Consider the following 18,511-nt stretch of genomic DNA (forward strand, 5'->3'; position numbering starts at 1 on the left):
TTTTTATATTTTGGAATAACATCATTGATGTTTTGCTTGATGATTTCCAATTGTAAATTACACCGCATGATCTCCCCGATCAGGATCTGGGCACTTTCGGATGTGAAAGGATCTGGATCCACAACCTCACGATCACCTAAAAAGAGAGGAACCCAAAATAAATTAGTTTTAAAAAAAATGCCGCAATCCATCTCTTATCTGAGTCTGTGGTTGCAGACACTCACCTGTTGTGGTGACTACTTCCACCACGTCTTCTTCCTCCTGCTCATCTTGTGTTGGGTGGATTTCCCCTTCTTCCAGAGGGGGGGGGGCTCTGGTCTCCTCGGATGAGGGGTGTCCTCCGAGTCTTTTCTCCCCTATGTAAAACAAAAATGGTATAATTAGCACACAGATATTTGAGGTCAGAACTATAAAGATGAAACATTGCTTGGAAGTGGGGTACAATTGTCTATTTTAGCCGAGTTCCAAGATGTAGCTTTTTTAGTGCCCTTTGTCAAGCTGCAATACTTTACCTGTTTGCTAAAAGCTTTACAGCTGCTCAGTGTCCTCTCCTTACACACAATCTAGTTTGCATTTCATTCTAGTAACAAAGCCATCTACACAACCCAATTCTTTGAAGACAAGTATAGGGCGTCAAAATGGTGGCCAAATGCATATGGCCTAAACAATGGTATTTTATCGTCCGAAATAACAATGTGTGATCCGAACGAATAATGTGCCCATGAACATGAAAGTTGCCATTTTAAACTGTACAACAGTTCCTAAAAGCACATGGAGCAGCACGAACGTAATAAACACAAAAAGAATAGGAACACAGCACAACTACTTACTTTTTTGCAGCACTCTCCGGATCTTTCTGTACTGCTCATGTTCTCTTAATTTCAGGTCCGACCACCGCTTCCTGAGCTGATCTTTCGATCGTCGTACCCCGAATTTCCGGTGCAGTCTCCTGACCACTTTCGCCATGATCTTGGCCTTTCGGACATTGTGGTTGGGGTAAGGCCCATACTTTCCATCATAGTCAGCCTTCTTCAGGATGTCCACCATCTCCAACATCTCCCCAAAGGACATATTTGAGTCCTTTAATCTCCTTCTGGATCGGGACGTTTCAGGCTCCAGCCTTTCCTCCTCCTCCTCGTTGCTGTACTTAGCACTATCCTGCTGTCTCTCCGCCATGTGCTCTTCCTCCACTGCGCCGAACGAAAAGGGGCGGGGAATAGACTAGAAAGAACGTCAGGGGCGGGCGGAGTTATACGCATGCGCAGTGTGTATAAATCGTAACGCGTGCGTCTTACGTACGATCTGTGAGCGGAGGAAGGAGCATCGGAGACGCCGATCGTGCTAACGAAGGTAGGATCTAAACTTGGGCCTATACTGCTTCGAAATGGAAGCCTATATTGTAACAAGATTAGGGGAGTTTGGCCTGACATTAGGCTTTGTCTTGTGTTGTGTCTTACAGAGAAAATGGATGGGTTCAACGACCACAATTTCCTGCCCCTGTTCATAGACAAGTACAGGGAGCTGCCCTGTCTGTGGCAAGTGAGACACCCCCACTATAACCACAAACAGAAGAGGCAGGCAGCGCTGGAGAAACTGCTGGAGTTGGTGAAGCCGGTGGTCCCCACAGCAACCATCCCTTATTTAAAAGCTAAAATTGGTGGCCTGAGGAGCACTTATCTTAGGGAGCGCAAGAAGGTCACGGATTCCCAGAGGTCCGGAGCTGCAGCAGATGACGTTTATGTCCCCAGGCTGTGGTACTATGAGAGACTGCGATTTCTGTCAGACCACACTGAAGTCAGGGAATCCCTCTCCACCCTTCCTTCCACACTTCCTTCCACCCCAGCTGAGGCTTCCGATGTCCAACCTGGGCCTTCCAGCCAGGAAGAAGTGGAGGAGCCCAGCTGGAGTCAGGTATAGAATTCTTCTACAGATTTCTGGTCAATAAATAAATGATGTTTATTAGATGTTATTATTGATCACTAATTGCTTTACATATCAATAGACAGTAGTGGGCACCCAAAATTGGGACAAGAATGAAAACTGCTGGGCTCAGAAGGATAGTCTGTTATATTTGTTAACATTCAATTTGCAGCAGTCAGGAGGTGAAAATTGTGTGTGATTGATGAATAAAAAACTAAAACTATGTCCCTTTTTCATACACAGGAAGACCATAGTTGCTAACATTGTAAAAAAAAAATGTGGGACACTTTTGTGGCTGTAGGCGGAGCTGTCCAATAATTAGGGGGCGGGGCATTCGTCAGCAGGCGTGACCTAGCAAAAATAGACAAGTGCGGCGCGCTAAGCACGCCGCGGCAAAAAATGGGCATGGCTTACGCGAAATTGTGGGCGTGGCTTATATGGGCGTGGCTCTAGAGGGTGTGGTTAGAGTCTGAAATGAATGAGGGATGGAGAGGGGGAGAGAGGGGGAGAGAGAGGGAAATGACGGGACAGCAGCCCTAGATCCTACACAATAGAAATATGTGTATTCTAGAAAGTTTAACAATCAGCAGATAAAGATACTCCAAACACCTGGTGTTAGCACTTCAATCATCCCGGCACCATGGTTGTTATGGTGTCAGGATGATTGAAGCGCATTATTTCTATTATTATATTGTAATATAAAATGAAATCATTCAACTCACCATAATGCAGAATCAGTGGGATCCCTGAGCGTGTCACCAGCCACGTCGCCTGCCACCAGCCGTCCGTCCTTGCTTCAGATGTCCGAGCAGAGTCCGTCCTTGCATCAGATGTCCCCAGCGGAGCCCCCCTCACACCAGGAGTCCCCGGCGGAGCCCCCCCTCACACCAGGAGTCCCCGGCGGAGCTCCCCCTCATACCAGGAGTCCCCGGCGGAGCCCCCCTCACATCAGGAGTCCCCGGCGGAGCCCCCCTCACATCAGGAGTCCCCGGCGGAGCCCCCCCTCACATCAGGTGTCCCCGGCGGAGCCCCCCCTCACATCAGGAGTCCCCGGCGGAGCTCCCCCTCACATCAGGTGTCCCCGGCGGAGCCCCCCCTCACATCAGGAGTCCCCGGCGGAGCCCCCCTCACATCAGGAGTCCCCGGCGGAGCCCCCCTCACATCAGGAGTCCCCGGCGGAGCCCCCCCTCACATCAGGAGTCCCCGGCGGAGCTCCCCCTCACATCAGGTGTCCCCGGCGGAGCTCCCCCTCACATCAGGTGTCCCCGGCGGAGCCCCCCCTCACATCAGGAGTCCCCGGCGGAGCCCCCCCTCACATCAGGAGTCCCCGGCGGAGCCCCCCTCACATCAGGAGTCCCCGGCGGAGCCCCCCTTCACATCAGGAGTCCCCGGCGGAGCCCCCCCTCACATCAGGAGTCCCCGGCGGAGCCCCCCTCACATCAGGAGTCCCCGGCAGAGCCCCCCCTCACATCAGGAGTCCCCGGCGGAGCCCCCCCTCACATCAGGAGTCCCCGGCGGAGCCCCCCCTCACAATCAGGAGTCCCCGGCGGAGCTCCCCCTCACATCAGGTGTCCCTGGCGGAGCTCCCCCTCACATTAGGAGTCCCCAGTGCCCCCCCTCACATCAGGTGTCCCCAGTGCCCCCCCCTCACATCAGGTGTCCCCAGTGCCCCCCCCCACTCACATCAGGAGTCCCCAGTGCCCCCCCCACTCACATCAGGAGTCCCCAGTGCCCAGTTGAGTGGGGAACTGACACACAAGACGGATGTCATTGAGAGGGATGATCCTCCTCCTCCTCCTGCTGCCACAACTCCACCACCACAGCCAAAGCCTGTAAGGAAGCGTGGAAAGAAGACCAAAGAGTGATTGCCCTGGGTTCAGTCTGGTCTGACAAAAGCTGCAGTCTCTTGTATGACCACAGCCTGGGGACATGTATGTCATCTGCTGCTTTCCGGATCTCTGGGACTTCTGGACCAGACTGCCCTCCCTTAGATAAGGACTCCTCAGGCCACCAATTTTGCTTTTAAATAATTGATGTGTGCCCTGGGGGTCCAAGGCTTCGCCCACTTCTGCAGTTTCTCCAGCGTTGCCTCCCTCTTTGTTTATAGTTGTGACCCCTTAATAAAATTTTTTTAGGGAAATTCTACTCTCCTGTGTGTGTTTTCATCCAAAAAGGACAGTTTGTTGGTGAAGATTCAGGTACATTTATAAAGTACAATGTGAAATTAACAAGAGACAACAACACCAAACAATCTCCTACAGATTAAATAGAATAACATATTAGTGGAGTTGTGGGAACTTGTCACCAAAAACACACACAAACATTTTCGGGAGTACAAATCAAAATCACCAAAAAAAAAAAAAAAATAAAAAAGAGAAACACAAAAAAAGAATCTACATTAAAGTCCAAAAATAAAAAAAAATGTTGTTGTCAGATGTGAGAAATCTAAATATATTGAGGGAATCCCGATAAATAGTAACGAAATAAGTTTGTGAGAAGTGTGTGTGAATATGAGCATCAAAACTACTTAATTCTTGTCACATTATAAAGAAGAAGAGAGTGCGCTGTATTAAACCATTTTTAACATTGCAGCGTGACGAAAGTGCTGTATCCATTCCGAACGCTACGTTTACCAGAACGAGCTGTCCCGTGTCGGAATTTCTTCTGAGCATGCGTGGCACTTTGTGCGTCGGAACAGGCCACACACGGTCGGAATTGACGCGATCGGATTTTGTTGTCGGAAAATTTTATCTCCTGCTCTCCAACTTTGTGTGTCGGAAAATCCGATGGAAAATGTCCGACAACACGCTCCGATCGGACAATGTCCATCGGAAAATCGGACCGTGTGTACGGGGCATAAGCCCTCATTCACATTGGGGCAAATCGCATGACAAGTCGCATCCTATTGCCGGTCATCGCACTGTTCAAATCTATGCAACGTCGACTTTATGGTGCTGCATCAAATTTGAATTTTTGACGATTTTGGGTGTGAATTGTATAGACATCTGTGCATGAAAACCGCATAGCTTCCAAGTCGCACCCGAAGTCGCACTGACATGTGGCTTAGAAATCGAGTGGTTTCAAAGCTGCAGTCAATGTGAATGAGGGCTAAGTGTCATTCAGTTACAATTTATGAAACCACAAGTTCCATAATAATTTAGCATTACTCATGAAATAAAAGTACAATTAAAAATAAAAATACATTTTTTTGTCCCTGTTGATTACATATTTAGTATATCAGGCAATGTGAATATTGCAGTTCAGGACAATAGCCAGATTACCAGCATTTTCAGGAGGGCAGCAATTGTACTGCATAGTTACTGGACTTGGTGCACAGATACACTATATTACCAAAGTATTGGGACACCGGCCTTTACAGGCACATGAATGGCATCCCAGTCTTAGTCGGTAGGGTTCAGTATTGAGTTGACCCACCCTTTGCAGCTATAACAGCTTCATCTCTTCTGGGAAGGCTGTCCACAAGGTTTAGGAGTGTGTCTATGGGAATGTTGGACCATTCTTCCAGAAGCGCATTTGTGAGTTCAGGCACTGATGTTGGACGAGAAGGCCTGGCTCACAGTCTCCACTCTAATTCATCCCAAAGGAGTTCTATCAGGTTGAGGTCAGGACTCTGTGCAGGCCAATCAAGTTCCTCCACCACAAACTCGCTCATCCATGTCTTTATGGACCTTGCTTTGTGCACTGCTGCACAGTCATGTTGGAACAGGAAGGGGCCATCCCCAAACTGTTCCCACAAAGTTGGGAGCATGAAATTGTCCAAAATGTCTTGGTATGCTGATGCCTTAAGAGTTCACTGGAACTAAGGGGCCAAGCCCAACCCCTGAAAAACAACCCCACACCATAATCCCCCCTCCACCAAATGATTTGGACCAGTGCACAAAGCAAGGTCCATAAAGACATGGATCAGCGAGTTTGTGGTGGAGGAACTTGACTGGCCTGCAAAGAGTCCTGACCTCAACCCGATAGAACTCCTTTGGGATGAATTAGAGTGGAGACTGTGAGCCAGACCTTCTTGTCCAACATCAGTGCCTGACCTCACAAATGCATTTCTGGAAGAATGATCAAACATTCCCATAGACACACTCCTAAGCCTTGTGGACAGCCTTCCCAGAAGACTTGAAGCTGGGTGGGCCAACTCAATATTGAACTCTACGGACGAAGACTGGGATGCCATTAAAGTTCATGTGTGTGTAAAGGTAGGCGTCCCAATACTTTTGGTAATACACTGTATGGAAATGCAAACTTTGACTGCCCCCTGCTGGTATATTATAGACCTTAAAAAATAAATAAAGATATTATACGCAGCTAATTAGGGCTCATGCACATGGGAGATATCATGGTCTCAAAATACTTGTTTTATAGTGTAAAAAAAAATCTAACAGAGATTATTTTTCCTAGGGGGATTGAAACAGGTCAGATTACCTTTAAGGATTCGGGTCAATTTTTATCTTTGCATCATTAAGGGTATTCTTCTCCACTGCGCAGTAGTGTGGGATATCGGCTGCCGGGCGGAGGATAAGAAGTGCTCGGTCATGTGTGGCGAAAACCGCCCAGCAGATCATAGGTACGGATTCAACAATTTTTAGATACAGCATATGCCAGCCAATTTAAAAAGTGGGCAAAAGCTATTGGTAGTGATCCAACCCATACAGATTACAGTGTGTCTGCTAGAGATGTGCAAGACGGAAAAATGTGTTTGGTTTCGGATTCATTCACTTCGTCATATTCGTTATGTTAAAATGATTTGTTTTCGGAATTAGTTTTGTATATTCGTTGTTCTGAATCGATTCGTATTTGGAAGTTATTTTGATTGGCTATTATTATAAATAATATATATATATATATATATATATATATATATATATATATATGAATTGGGCGCGAGGTGGATCCATCAGAATCTCATAACCTAACAAATGGAAATGGATCAGAAATACATTTTGTTCCATTGGTTATGTTATGATTCGGAGATTCTGATGGATCCACCTCCATCCAACCCAAACACAATAAGTAGGAATCATCATTTTATTTCACTTTTATACCATACTGTATTTATTACAATATGTTTCCATTTCATATGTAGTGCGTTTTGTTAAATAATGAAAAATGTTAATGCAAAATAAAAAAGGAAATGGATCCGAATCAGTTCAGATCATTTGTTATGGTATTACGTTATTTCAGATCCAAATGAATTTGTTGTTTCGTTATAATTCTTTTTTTTCTATAATTTTAATTTTTTATTAGATTATCTTTTATAAAACAAAGACAATATAGATAAAACAATCAAAGGACATCATCCAGTATCAAAAGCTGACCAAACTGCAAATTCGAAATAAAGATCTAGAAATGTTTACATCTATAAATCATATAGAAAAAAACAGTCGTTTAGTTATAATTTATGTTGGATTCGTTGAAATTTGTTACTATTCTGATTCGGGATACCTCCGAATCTCCAAGTAATTAAAACTTCATCCGAATTTTGATTTGTAACGAAACGATTCACACATGTCTAGTCAGGGCCAGCGCTCTTGCTAGGAGAACTAGGCAGCCTCCTAGGGTGCACTGCTGCCTAGGGAGCGCAGCTACAGCCGCTGACTTCCCCTCTAGCCTGGCCTGGGAACACAAGGGGCTGAAGAATGTCACAACTGAGGAGGCGGAGAAGGACAGTGGGGAGCCGGACGAGGCGGGCACAGCTGAGGAGGAGGACAGTGGGGAACCGGACGAGGTGGGCACAGCTGAGGAGAAGGATAGTGGGGAGCCTGACAAGGTGGGCACAGTTGAGGAGGCAAAGGACAGTGGGAAGCCAGACGAGGCGGGCACAGCTGAGAAGGAGGACAGTGGGGAGCCGGACGAGGTGGGCACAGCTGAGGAGGCGGAGGAGGACAGTGGGGAGCCGGACAAGGAGGGCACAGCTGAGGAGGCGGAGAAGGACAGTGGGGAGCCGAACGAGGCAGGCACAGCTGGGGACTCGGAGGCAGAGGAGGATAGTGGGGAGCCGGACGAGGCGGGCACAGCTGGGGAGGCGGAGAAGGACAGTGGGGAGCCAGACGAGGCGGGCACAGCTGGGGACTCGGAGGCAGAGGAGGATAGTGGGGAGCCGGACGAGGCGGGCACAGCTGGGGAGGCGGAGGAGGACAGTTGGGAGCCAGACGAGGCGGGCACAGCTGAGGACTCGGAGGCAGAGGAGGATAGTGGGGAGCTGGACAAGGCAGGCACAGCTGAGGAGGCGGAGGAGGACAGTGGGAAGCCGGACGAGGCGGGCACAAATGAGGAGGCGGAGGAGGACAGTGGGGAGCTGGACAAGGCGGGCACAGCTGAGGAGGAGGTGGACAGTGGGGAGTCAGACGAGGCGGGCACAGCTGTGGAGGCTGAGAAGGACAGTGGGGAGCCAGACGAGGTGGGCACAGCTGAGGACTCGGAGGCGGAGGAGGATAGTGGGGAGCTGGACGAGGCGGGCACAGCTGAGGAGGCAGAGGAGGACAGTGGGGAGACGGATGAAGCGGGCACAGCTGAGGAGGCGGAGGACAGTGGGGAGCCAGACGAGGCGGGCACAGCTGAGGACTCGGAGGTGGAGGAGGATAGTGAGGAGCTGGACGTGGCGGGCACAGCTGAGGAGGCTGAGGAGGTGGAGGAGGACAGTGGGGAGACGGACGAAGCGGGCACAGCTGAGGAAGCGGAGAAGGACAGTGGGAAGGCGGGCACAGCCCAGGAGGCGGAGAAGGACAGTGGGGAGGTGGACGAGGCGGGCACAGCTGAGGAGGCAAAGGTGGAGGTGGACAGTGGGGAGCCAGACGAGGCGGGCACAGCTGAGGACCTCAGAGGTGGAGGAAGATAGTGGGGAGCTGGACGAGGCGGGCACAGCTGAGGAGGTGGAGGAGGACAGTGGGGAGACGGACAAGGCGCGTACAGCTAAGGACTCGGAGGACAGCGGACACCATCAGGTCTCTGGACCTAGGCAAAACTATACTGCCTGGTGAGTCAGCTCTGTTTGACCCTGTTCTCTGTTGTAGTTACAACAGGGGGAGGAGTTGGGTGGGGGTGCTATTCTTGCCTAGGGTGCGAAATAGTCAAGCATCGGCCCTGTGTCTAGTGTTTGCCATGTTGCTGTCAGAGAAATGGTATAGGACACTTATAACGCACACTAATCACTTAAAGTATAGTTTTTTTCCCTAGGGCTGTATTGTCTATAAGTCCACCGGGTGCAGAGTTTTAGGAACTGTATGTAAAATTTAAACTTTTTAAAAAATATTTCATATTTTTGCAATATTTAACCACTTGCCGACCACCTCACGCAGATATACGTCTGCAGAATGGCACGGGCAGGCAAAATCACGTACCTGGTACGTGATTGCCTTCCCGCGGGCGGGGGGTCCGATTGGACCCCCCCCCCCGGTGCCCGAGGCGGTCGGCTTTGGTCTGGGAGCGATGAGAGGCGAGGGGGAGACCATCCGTTCGTGGCCTCCCCTCGCGATCGCTCCCAGCCAATCAGAATCATTCCTCTGCTGCTGTATTCTAAACAGCAGCAAAGGAAATGATGTCATCTCTCCTCGGCTCGGTATTTTCCGTTCCGGCGCCGAGGAGAGAAGACTTCACTGTGAGTGCACCAACACACACACACACACAGTAGAACATGCCAGGCACACATTACACCCCCGATCCCCCCCAATCACTCCCCCCCCCCCGCCACACTGACACCAACCAAGCAATTTTTTTTTTTCTGATTACTGCATTGGTGTCAGTTTGTGACAGTTAGTGTGGTAGGGCAGTTAGGGTTAGCCCCCTTTAGGTCTAGGGTACCCCCCTAACCCCCCCTAATAAAGTTTTAACCCCTTGATCACCCCCGGTCACCAGTGCCACTAAGCGATCATTTTTCTGATCGCTGTATTAGTGTCGCTGGTGACGCTAGTTAGGGAGGTTAATATTTAGGTTCACTGTCAGCGTTTTATAGCGTCAGGGGACCCCCATATACTACCTAATAAATGTTTTAACCCCTTGATTGCCCCCTAGTTAACCCTTTCACCACTGATCACCGTATAACCGTTACGGTTGACGCTGGTTAGTTTGTTTATTTTTTATAGTGTCAGGGCACCCGCCGTTTATTACCGAATAAAGGTTTAGCCACCTGATCGCCCGGCGGTGATATGCGTCGCCCCAGGCAGCGTCAGATTAGCGCCAGTACCGCTAACACCCACGCACGCAGCATACGCCTCCCTTAGTGGTTTAGTATCTGAACGGATCAATATCTGATCCAATCAGATCTATACTAGCGTCCCCAGCAGTTTAGGGTTCCCAAAAACGCAGTGTTAGCGGGATCAGCCCAGATACCTGCTAGCACCTGCGTTTTGCCCCTCCGACCGGCTCAGCCCACCCAAGTGCAGTATCGATCGATCACTGTCACTTACAAAACACTAAACGCATAACTGCAGCGTTCGCAGAGTCAGGCCTGATCCCTGCGATCGCTAACAGTTTTTTGGTAGTGTTTTGGTGAACTGGCAAGCACCAGTGGCCTAATACACCCCGGTCATAGTCAAACCAGCACTGCAGTAACACATGGTGACGTGGCGAGTCCCATAAGTGCAGTTCAAGCTGGTGAGGTGGCAAGCACAAGTAGTGTCCCGCTGCCACCAAGAAGAAGACAAACACAGGCCCGTCGTGCCCATAGTGCCCTTCCTGCTGCATTCGCCAATCCTAATAATTGGGAACCCACCACTTCTGCAGCGCCCGTACTTCCCCCATTCACATCCCCAACCAAATGCAGTCGGCTGCATGAGAGGCATTTTCTTTATGTCCTCCCGAGTACCCCTACCCAACGAACCCCCCAAAAAAGATGTCGTGTCTGCAGCAAGCGTGGATATAGGCGTGACACCCGCTATTATTGTCCCTCCTGTCCTGACAATCCTGGTCTTTGCATTGGTGAATGTTTTGAACGCTACCATACACTAGTTGAGTATTAGCGTACGGTACAGCATTGCACAGACTAGGCACACTTTCACAGGGTCTCCCAAGATGCCATCGCATTTTGAGAGACCCGAACCTGGAACCGGTTACCGTTATAAAAGTTACAGTTACTAAAAAAAGTGTAAAAAAAAAAAAAAAAAAAAAACCACAAAAAAATATATAAAACAAAAAAAATAGTTGTCGTTTTATTGTTCTCTCTCTCTCTATTCTCTCTCTATTGTTCTGCTCTTTTTTACTGTATTCTATTCTGCAATGTTTTATTGTTATTATGTTTTATCACGTTTGCTTTTCAGGTATGCAATTTTTTATACTTCACCGTTTACTGTGTTTTATTGTTAACCATTTTTTTGTCTTCAGGTACGCAATTCACGACTTTGAGTGGTTATACCAGAATGATGCCTGCAGGTTTAGGTATCATCTTGGTATCATTCTTTTCAGCCAGCGGTCGGCTTTCATGTAAAAGCAATCCTAGCGGCTAATTAGCCTCTAGACTGCTTTTACAAGCAGTGGGAGGGAATGCCCCCCCCCCATTGTCTTCCGTGTTTTTCTCTGACTCTCCTGTCTCAACAGGGAACCTGAGAATGCAGCCGGTGATTCAGCCAGCTGACCATAGAGCTGATCAGAGACCAGAGTGGCTCCAAACATCTCTATGGTCTAAGAAACCGGAAGCTACGAGCATTTCATGACTTAGATTTCGCCGGATGTAAACAGCGCCATTGGGAAATTGGGAAAGCATTTTATCACACCGATCTTGGTGTGGTCAGATGCTTTGAGGGCAGAGGAGAGATCTAGGGTCTAATAGACCCCAATTTTTTCAAAAAAGAGTACCTGTCACTACCTATTGCTATCATAGGGGATATTTACATTCCCTGGGATAACAAAAAAAATGATAAAAAAAAAAAAATGAAAGGAACAGTTTAAAAATAAGATAAAAAAGCAAAAAAATAATAAAGGAAAAAAAAAAGCACCCCTGTCCCCCCCTGCTCTCGCGCTAAGGCGAATGCAATCGTCGGTCTGGCGTCAAATGTAAACAGCAATTGCACCATGCATGTGAGGTATCACCACGAAGGTCAGATTGAGTGCAGTAATTTTAGCAGTAGACCTCCTCTGTAAATCTAAAGTGGTAACCTGTAAAGGCTTTTAAAAATGTATTTATTTTGTTGCCACTGCACGTTTGTGCACAATTTTAAAGCATGTCATGTTTGGTATCCATGTACTCGGCCTAAGATCATCTTTTTTATTTCATCAAACATTTGGGCAATATAGTGTGTTTTAGTGCATTAAAATTTTAAAAAGTGTGTTTTTTCCCCAAAAAATGCGTTTGAAAAATCGCTGCGCAAATACTGTGTGAAAAAAAAAAATGAAACACCCACCATTTTAATCTGTAGGGCATTTGCTTTAAAAAAATATATAATGTTTGGGGGGTAATTTTTTCATGTAAACAAAAACAAACAAAAAGTGTCAGAAAGGGCTTTGTCTTCAAGTGGTTAGAAGAGTGGGTGATGTGTGACATAAGCTTTGGCTAATGCCAGGACAGTTCAAAACCCCCCCAAATGACCCCATTTTGGAAAGTAGACACCCCAAGCTATTTGCTGAGAGGCATGTTGAGTCCATGGAATATTTTATATTGTAACACAAGTTGCGGGAAAAAGAAATATTTTTTTGCACAAAGTTGTCACTAAATGATATATTGCTCAAACATGCCATGGGAAGATGTGAAATTACACCCCAAAATACATTCTGTTGCTTCTCCTGAGTACGGAGATATCACATGTGTGAGACTTTTTGGGAGCCTAGCCGCGTACAGGACCCTGAAAACCAAGCACCGCCTTCAGGCTTTCTAAGGGCGTAAATTTTTGATTTCACTCTTCACTGCCTATCACAGTTTTGAAGGCCATAAAATGCCCAGATGACTGATTTGTGGGCATAAGGAAGTATGCATGTGTGGTTGTGTTGAAAAACGTTTTTTCTCAATAACCAACCTCGTATAGTCTAATTCCTCCGACCGTAAAAAAAAGTCAATAATCCTAAAACTAAACATACACTAGCCATTTGTGATACATTTAAATTAGTAAATGGACTACAATCTCCCCATATACCTCTTTTATCATTTCTCTATCCTGCTTGGTCTTCCCCTAAATCTTTTAAAACATGGACCTCCACTAATTTAACTCAACTCTGTGAACTAGCATCCTCTACTTCATTCAAAACTTTCCCTGACTTATGTGAAAATCACAAACTTTCGAATTCAGAGCTCTTTCAATATCTTCAGATTAAATTTTTTTTATGCCCTATATACAAGGAAGAATTCATTTAGATAAATTAACGTGCTTTGAAAATATATGTAAACGTGACCCACACACTAAGAGACTTATTTCAAATCTTTATACTCATCTTATTACTAAACCCAACTCAGACCCACCATCATATGTGGCTAAGTGGGAGATGGATCTTGGGTTTTCGTTGGAAACAGCCGATTGGGATAAGATTTGGATCACAACTAAGTCATCCTCACAAAATATAGCTGCCTTAGAGATAAATTTCAAAGTACTCACACGGTGGTATTTGGTCCCTGTCAGAATTGCGAAATATGCTCCAAATTATTCTCCATCTTGTTTTCGTGGCTCTGGTGATCTTGGATCACATCTCCATACTTGGTGGGATTGCCCGGTAGCAAAAAATTTCTGGAAAGATGTATTTCTTATGATTTCAACACTGTTTGAAATCCCTATCAATCCTGATCCTACAATAGCACTTTTAAACTTAAAACAGGCCACTCTCTCCTACCGCCAATTCAAACTTCTATTACAGATCACTACAGCCGCGGAACAAACAATTGCCAAAGCTTGGAAATAATAATTGCTGAAACTAAGATAAAATAAAAATATCCAACTTTGAGAATATATGGAATCCCTGGGTGACTCACTTTTTGTCTTCCAATTTTGATGCTTCCCTACTAAGACCTTGGTAATCTCGATTAATACTTCCATTCTCTGCATTCATGGTATGTGTTTATTACCATGTACTACCCCAGGGACCCCTACTACCTCTCATTTCTTTCTTCCCTATCTATTTTTTCTCCTACCTAAGAGTACTTTTTCTTTTATCTTCTTTCTCACTTCTACTTTTCCCCCTATTCTCTCTCTCTCCTCTTTCAATTTACTCTTTATATAGTTCTGGTAGCAGAACTTTTATTTCCTTGGTTATCATTATACCAATTATACATAGTTCCAGTATGTAGTATAAGATTTTAGATTCTATAATAAATATTTTCTTATTTTTTTATTTTTATTTAAAAACTATACTCTTGATAATCATTAAGACCCTTTTTTTTTATCTTAGGTAATCTTATATTAACCTGGTCTGAGCTGGTTTTATCCTCTCTTATACAATGTATGACACAATCTTTTGAGTAGTTAGATCCATGCTAAAATTGTTTTAGTTAAACTACTTTTAGTTTATGTTGGAACTACAACTCAATTTTATTACCTTATATGTGATCTTTTCTTTTGCTGCAACCATATGCACTTATGTATACTAATTGTTAAAATTCAATAAACAAATTTGACAAGAAAAAAGTGTTTTCTTTATTGCAATATTGCTGTTGTAAAGAGTACCTTGAAAAGGCTTGTTGGATGTATATAATGGCAATAAAGTCTTATCTTATCTGTTTTTATCGTCTGCACTTAGACATAAAATGTTCTATTTTTTTTTTTTTTTTTTTATGGCTCTGAAGGCATCGCTGCATTATGGATCTTTACTCAGCTATGTGCCTTATACCCTAGACAATGCACCTGTGTACAGATATGACAAAAAACCTACATATCTACAAATGAGATGTATGTGCACAAGGCCTAAATATAGAATAAATCATAAATAAAACATTACTGGATCTACTGATTACCAACAATACAGACCTGATCACAGATGTGGAAATACGGGGCAATTTAGGTAACAGCGATCACAGGTCAATTCGTTTCAGTATAAATCACACAAATAGGAAACATGAAGGGAACACAAAGACACTGAATTTCAAAAGAGCCAACTTCCCTAAACTACAAACCTTGCTAAAAGGCATAAATTGAGATAAAATATTAGGAACAAAGAATACGGAGGAGAGATGGGTTTGCTTTAAGAGCATATTGAATAAGGGCATTAGCCAATGTATCCCATTGGGTAATACATTTAAAAGAGCGAACAAAAATCCTGGATGGCTTAACTCCAATGTAAAAATGCATATAAAAGCAAAGGAGAAGGCCTTCAAAAAATACAAGGTTGAGGGATCATCCTCAGCATTCAGACTTTATAAAGAATGCAATAAGAAATGTAAGGGTGCAATTAGGACGGATAAGATAGAACATGAAAGACACATAGCGGAGGAGAGCAAAAAAAATCCCAAGAAATTCTTTAAGTATGCAAACAGTAAAAAAGGGAGGACAGACCATATTGGCCCCATAAAGAATGAGGAAGGACATCTGGTTACAAAGGATGGGGAGATGGCAAAGGTATTGAATTTATTCTTCTCCTCAGTATTCACAAGTGAATCGGGGGGCTTCAGTAACCAAAACTGCAGTGTTTATCCTCATGACACAACACAGGAAGCACCTACATGGTTAACAGAGGACAGAATTAAAATTAGACTTGAGAAACTTAACATTAATAAATCACCGGGACCAGATGGCTTGCATCCGAGGGTACTTAGGGAACTCAGTCAGGTGATTGCCAGACCGTTGTTCCTAATTTTTACAGACAGTCTGTACACATCACCCTGAACACACCATCCCCACCGTAAAACATGGTGGTGGCAGGATTATGTTGTGGGGATGCTTTCTTCAGCAGGGACAGGGAAGCTAGTCTGAATTGATGGGAAGATGGATGGAGCCAAATACAGGGCAATCTTAGAAGAAAACCTGTTGGAGTCTGCAAAAAACTTGAGACAATGCCCCTAAACATACAGCCAGAGCTACAATGGAATGGTTTTAGATCAAAGCATATTCATGTGGTAGAATGGCCCAGTCAAAGTCCAGACCTAAATCCAATTGAGAATCTATGGCAAGACTTGAAAATTTATGTTCACAGACGCTCTCCATCCAATCTGACAGAGCTTGAGCTATTTTGCAAAGAAGAATGGGCAAAAATGTCACTCTCTAGATGTGCAAAGCTGGTAGAGACATCCCCATAAAGACTTGCAGCTGTAATTGCATTGGTGGTCCTACAAAGTATTGACTCAGGGGGGCTGAATACAAATGCACGCCACACTTTTCACATATTTATTTGTAAACATTTTGAAAACCATTTATTGTTTTCCTGCCGCTTCACGATTATGTTCCACTTTGTGTTGGTCTATCACATAAAATCCCAATAAAATACATTTATGTTTTTGGTTGTAACATCACACAATGTGGAAATTTTCAAGGGGTATGAATACTTTTTCAAGGCACTGTATATCATCTCTCTCATCACAAATCCATAACATATATAGTTTATTCTATATTTAGACCTTGTACACAAATACCACATTTGTAGATATGTAGGTTTTTGTGATATCTGTACACGGGTGCATTGTTGTCTAGGGTATAAGGGACAAAAACATTTTTCAACACTGGCTGAAAGAAAGAAAGAAAGAAAGAAAGAAAGAAAGAAAGAAAGAAAGAAAGAAAGAAAGAAAGAAAAGAAAGAAAGAAAGAGAACAAGAAAGAAAGGGAGGGGGAGAGAGAAAGAAGAAAGAAAGAAAGAAAGAAAGAAAGAAAGAAAGAAAGAAAGAAAGAAAGAAAGAAAGAAAGAAAGAAAGAAAGAAAGGCAGGAAGGAAGAAGGAAGGAAGGAAGGAAGGAAGAAAGAAAGAAAGAAAGAAAGAAAGAAAGAAAGAAAGAAAGAAAGAAAGAAAGAAGAAAGAAAGAAAGAAAGAGAACAAGAAAGAAAGGGAGGGGGAGAGAGAAAGAAAGAAAGAAAGAAAAGGAAGGAAGGAAGGAAGGAAGGAAGGAAGGAAGGAAGGAAGGAAGGAAGGAAGGAAGGAAGGAAGAAAGAAAGAAAGAAAGAAAGAAAGAAAGAAAGAAAGAAAGAAAGAAAGAAAGAAAGAAAGAAAGAAAGAAAGAAAGAAAGAAAGAAAGAAAGAAAGAGAACAAGAAAGAAAGGGAGGGGGAGAGAGAAAGAAAGAAAGAAAGAAAGAAAGAAAGAAAGAAAGAAAGAAAGAAAGAAAGAAAGAAAGGAGGGAGAGAGAGAGAGAGAGAGAAGAAGAAGATGAGAAAGAAAGAAAGAAAGAAAGAAAGAAAGAAAGAAAGAAGAAAGAAAGAAAGGGGGAGAGAAAGAGAGAGAGAGAGAGAGAGAAGAAGAAAGAAAGAGAGAGAGAAAGAAAGAGAGAGAGAAAAAGAAAGAAAGAAAGAAAGAAAGAAAGAAAGAAAGAAAGAAAGAAGAAAGAAAGGGAGGGAGAGAGAGAGAGAGAAGAAGAAGATGAGAAAGAAAGAAAGAAAGAAAGAAAGAAAGAAAGAAAGAAAGAAAGAAAGAGGGAGAGAGAGAGAGGAAGGAAGGAAGAATGTTAAAGCGGAGTTACACCCAAAAGTGGACGTTCCGCTTTAAGGACTCTTACTCCTAACCCCCTTACATGCCAAATTCGGCATGTCATTTTTTTTAGGGGGGGGGGGGCGGGTACCTAGTTTTGACAGGTACCCAGCTCCCACTTCCACTCGGGCCGCCTAGGCGACTCAAGTGGAAATTCTCCTCCCCCCTCCCTACAATCTTCAGGGACATGTCACAGGTCCCAGAAGATTGCAAGGCCACTGAGGAGGTGCTGGGCGACTTGCGCAGTGCGCACCCGGCTGTGAAGCCACAAATTGTCACAGTCGGTTGCCCACATATATGATGCTGGCGCCTGGGGAGGGGTGAGGAAGAGAACTGAGGATTTGGGGCAGCCGCATCGCTGACTGTGGGACAAGTGAGTGTGTGTTTATTAAAAGTCAGCAGATCTACTTTTTGTAGCTGTTGACTTTTAATAAACAAAAAAACGACTGGAATTCTGCTTTAAGAATATTCTTCTCCACTGCGCTGTAGTGTGGTATATTGGCTGCAGGGCGGAGTATTCTTATCCTTATTTTATTCTTAGTGCTCGGTCATGTGTGGTGACATGGTATAGGACGCTTATAAAGCACACTAATGTGTTTTGTATATAAGTCCACCAGGTGCAGAGTTTTAGGAATTCTATGTAAAATGTTTACTTATTTAAAATATTTCATATTTTTGCAATATTTAAGGACTGATATGTGGGCATATGTTAGGAAGTATGGATGTGTGGTTGTGTTTATTTATTTATTTCAGGTACTTATATAGCGCCATCAATTTACGTAGCGCTTTACATATACAATGTACATTCACATCAGTCCCTACCTTCAAGGAGCTTACTATGTAAGGTCCCTAACTCACATACTAAGACCAATTTAGACAGGATCCAATTAACCTACCGGCATGTCTTTGGTGTGTGGGAGGAAACCAGAGTACCCAGAGGAAACCCACACAGGCACACGGAGAACACATGCAGACTCCAGGCATGTAGTGGTCTTGGCTGGGATTCAAACCAGTGACCCCTTTACTGCTAGGCAAAAGTACTAACCACTACATCAC

The sequence above is a fragment of the Aquarana catesbeiana genome, linkage group LG01 (assembly GCF_042186555.1).
Source record: "Aquarana catesbeiana isolate 2022-GZ linkage group LG01, ASM4218655v1, whole genome shotgun sequence".
Classification (NCBI taxonomy): domain Eukaryota; kingdom Metazoa; phylum Chordata; class Amphibia; order Anura; family Ranidae; genus Aquarana; species Aquarana catesbeiana.